Raw genomic sequence first — 4,706 nt, forward strand, 5'->3', positions numbered from 1 at the left:
AGCTGAGTGGCTCACAGGTCGGTGAGCAGAGCGGAGCAGCTGCCAGAGCAGCTTGTGGACAGCGGGAGCGGCTCATGGGACAGCTGGTGGAGTGGAGCGGCTCGTGGAAAAGGCTGCGGCGGAACCCCACGGAGAGGCAGCCAGTCGGCCTTGGATCACGTAAGGTGCCCCTTAACACCCTGTGTGCCCCCCCCCCTGCTTGAACTCTGGGGCGGCACTGACCAGGGACAGAGACTTTGGGGGGTTGTTGGACTTTGGGGACTTTGGTGATCCTTGGGTTGCTGGTTTCAAGAACCCAAGGGAAAGGACACAGCCCAATTTGCTGGGGTGAGTTTTTTGCTCATGAAGCCTGTTTGTGGTGTTTTTCCAATTTAACGCTGATGTTGTTTACCTCATGTTATTAAACATTTTCTGTTACACTCAGACTCTGTGCTTGCGAGAGGGGAAGTATTGCCTCTTAGAGGCGCCCAGGGGGTGGTATGTAATTGTCCCAGGTTACTGGGTGGGGGCTCGAGCCGGTTTTGCATTGCGTTATTGAAACGGAACCCCTAGATACAGAACCCGGCCCTTGTTGCTGCCAACTTAGATGGGCAGAAGGGTTACATAGTGAACAATTAAACGAATACCCAGAGTTTGTTTTGCCACTGGAAATTTTACGTGCATAGAAATTATTCCAGTGACTAATAATGTGACCTGTACCTTATTGCAATACACCCCTTCTTATGCCATTAATATCAATGCCTCCCGGAAGTACTAAAGGTGTTCAACCAACAGATGTGGTATAGTACTACACCAAAGAGAGATGTATAAGGATATCAATGGACTGTGATTAACACTACACTAGGGATTGTTAAATTTTCATTGCCCTTATCCAGTTTCCAGATTACCTCTACATACCCAAATTGCTCACAGGGGGCTGCCATTAGATTAGCACAACAGAGGGCTTGGGTTATTTCTTCTAGGAAGAGAGACTTGACCGGATCCCTGTGGGATGGGGCCAATAGTGCAGCAGCAGTTTGGAATATTTTAAAAAACCAAGAACATGATGAGAAATTGGAGCAACTAGAGAAGGCCATTGGCCTTGTTTCTGGAGCACAACTAACCCAGGTACAGGCTGGAGTTGGTGAGTTACATGTTATTTCTGCCCTTAGTTCTATGACCCAGAAGTTGCTGACAGAGATGGTATTGAATATCACTGAGGCTGGGAAGGCATTGCAGTGGGATCTAGCATGTTCAGAAATTCAGGATTTCCTGAATGACCAGCTAATGGCCATTCGGAATGATCTAGAGCATCAGGCTTGGCCCTTACAGACACATCAGGAGTACCATCTGATCTGTGGCCATGGAGACATACTTGGAGACTTTCTGGGTGGAAGTGCAGACGTTCTCAGTGCTCCTTCCAAGCATATGGACCGGTTGGGGGGGGTGTGGGCTCCCACATACCGAATCCTGCCGGATCCATGGGGAGGATGCATGTGGGTAATTCACCGAGACAGCTGGGAAATTAGACCTCCTGGTATGCCCAATCGATTTTTAGTCAGTGCTCCTGGGATTACATCTGACATTTGGATGGGCTTAGGGAGTCAATGGACGTTAGAACCCCCACAGCTTCAGTGTATCCGTAAACTGAAGCCAGGAGCAGTTGTTACTCTTCATGACTACGTTTGCTGGGAGGGTAGGGGACAAGGAACTACCCTGACCGGACACTTACTTTTTCAAGCTAATGATAGCTGTGTGTATGTTAAAGCCACCACATTGCAAGACATACATTTTAATCTCATTACCACTGCAGGCAATCATATTATTTACTGGCCTGCAAATAAAATTTTGCAAGTAGTCCTTAGGTTCCAGATACCCTTTAATTGGACTAGTTTAGTACCTGATCGATTTCAAAATTTGCTTTCACTGTTACCAGAGGTTCAGAAAATCTCTGAAATACAAGGGCAAATTCACATGCTTTAATATATATATATCAAGTTGAAAAGTAAGCCTTTCATACAGCTTATCGAGTGTCCACCTTATGTACTAAGTATGATGTATTGTGTTTTATGACTAAGACTGTACAAAAACCCCATCATATTATCGCTATGGGAATGTTATTGCTTGTGTTGTTGTTAGGAGTATGTTATTGTTGTTATAAAGAACATAATAATAGTAATACCTTTCATGTCCATGCTCATCATGCATTGTCATTACATCCAATCAAAACCCCTAAGGTTGAAGCATCTGATGTAGAATCTGAATTCCAAGACTTAATGCAAATAGAGATTTGAAAATGTTTGTTGTATTAGTAGTACAAAAGGGGGGGTTGTGGAAGCAGAGAAAGAACTGACAGGAAGGGGATGCAATACAGGACAGTTCGTTAGCAAGAGTTAGGCTAACTGTAACCCTAATAACGCGAGATTTGTAGAAGCGGGGAATGTGTGAGGCAAGTGGGAAAGAACTGTGTGAGAAGTTGTTGCGACCTTGAATAGATAATGTGTAGATAATATGGAATGTAGACTAAGAGTCTACATTAGTGAGCAAAACAAGATATCAGAATGACCTATGTATAAACAAAATGCAGCTGTTGCTCATTATTGTCTGTAACAAAAGGTATAAATGCTTGCTGTAATTGTTTACCTGTTGAGAGACCTGCTTAGCTCTCTCCCTCTATGCAATTGATAGAGAGAAAATAAAGCGTCTGACTTGCTGTACCCAAACAAAAAGTGAGAACTCTGTTATTCTCCAACACTTGCCTGATGCATCCTAGGATTGCTTTTGCTTTTTGCATGGCCACATCATACTGACAGTTCAAAGTCATCCTGTGATCAACCAATACAGCCAGGTCTTTCTCCTCCTCCGTCACTTCCAACTGACATGTCCCTAGTTTATAACAAAAATTCTTGTTCTTAGTTCCTAAATGCATGACCTTGCACTATTCAATTTCATCCCATTTCTATTACTCCAGTTCTGAAAGTGGTCAAGATCTTCTTGTATGATATTCTGTTCCTCCTCTGTATTGGCAATACCTCCCAACTTCGTGTCATCTGCAAATTTTATTAGCACACTCCCACCTTTTGTGCAATGGTCATTAATAAAATGTTAACTAAAATTTGCCCCAAGACCAATCCCTGAGGAACTCCACTAGTATCCTCCCTCCATTCTAGGGTGACCAGATGTGCTGATTTTATAGGGACAGTCCTGATATTCAGGGATTTGTTTTACATAGGCACCTGTTACTCACTACCCCCATCCCGAATTTTCACATTTGCTATCTTGTTGTCCTACTACAGCCTGACATTTCACCTTTCAGTATGACCTCTTTGTAGTCTCCCTTTTCACCAGGTCCTTATCCACCTTCACATCTCATATTAATCTCCATTTTCTCCAATTTAACTAAAAATTTCCCATGTGGAACTGTAGCAGATACCTTACTGAAATCCAGGTGGATTAGATCTACAGCATTTCCTTTGTCTAAAAAATCAATTATCTTCTCACAGAAAGAGATCAGGTTTGCATGGCACCATCTACCTTTGGTAAAACCATGTTGTATTTTATCCCAGTTACAATTTACCTCTATGTCCTTGACAACTTTCTCTTTCAAAATTTGTTTGAAGACTTTGTGTACAATTGAGATCAAAGTAACTGGCCTGTAGTTTCCCAAATCACTTTTCTTCAAGTTTCTGAAAAATAGGTACTATATTAGCAATTCTCCAGTCCTAGGATATGACCCCTGAGTTTACAGTGTCATTAAAAAACCTTGCTATTGGGCTTGCAATTTCATGTGCCAGTGCCTTTAATATTCTTGGATGGAAATTATCTGGGGCCCCTGATTTAGTCCCATTAAGCTGTTTGAGTTTGACTTCCACCTCGGTTGTGGTAATTTCTAGTTCCATATCCTCATTCCCATTAGCTACCCTGCCGCTACCCCTAAACTTTTCATTACCCTTATTAAAAACGGAGACAAAATAATTGTATAGGTACAGGACTATGCCTAGATTATCTTCATTTGCCACCCGATCCTCAGTGCTTAGCGGTCCCACTTCTTCTTTCCTTGTTTTCTAATTATTTATATGGCTAAAAAAAATTTTTTTTACTATTGGTTTTAATTTTCTTTGCAAGCTACAACACCACTTAGCTTTTGGCAGTTCTCACTTTATCCCTACACTTTCTGACCTCCAAGAGGTAGCTTTCCTTGCTGATCCATCCTATCTTCAATTCCTTGCAAGCTTTCTGCTTTCTCTGAATCACTGGTTTGAGATGCTTGCTCATCCAGCTTTGTCTAGAGCCCTTCCCTGCGATTTTTTTCCCCCTTGCTTGGGGTACAGGCTTCAGATACTTTAAGTCAAAGTTGCAGAAACTAATTCCAAGCCTTCTCATTCAAATCCTTGAGTTCTTCAGTACAATCCACCTCCCTAACTAATTCTCTTACGCTTTTAAATATAGCTCTTTTGAAATCAAGGGCCTTAGTTGCAAAGATTTATTTTTGTTTTTCTGCCCATTTAGTTTAAACTGAATTAACTCATGATCACTTGAACCAAGGTTGTCCCCTACAAACAGTTGTTCCATGAGGTCCTCACTACCACCTCCCGCCCAATAACAAATCTAAAATGGCATCATGCCTTGTTGACTCAATGACTATTTGGTGAAGAAATCTGCACCTCCTGGCTTGGAATATGTATCACAAAACTACATAAATATGTAAATATATAGAAGTGTTGAGG

The sequence above is a fragment of the Chrysemys picta genome, chromosome 7 (genome assembly GCF_011386835.1).
Source record: "Chrysemys picta bellii isolate R12L10 chromosome 7, ASM1138683v2, whole genome shotgun sequence".
In the NCBI taxonomy this organism is placed as follows: Eukaryota; Metazoa; Chordata; order Testudines; family Emydidae; genus Chrysemys; species Chrysemys picta.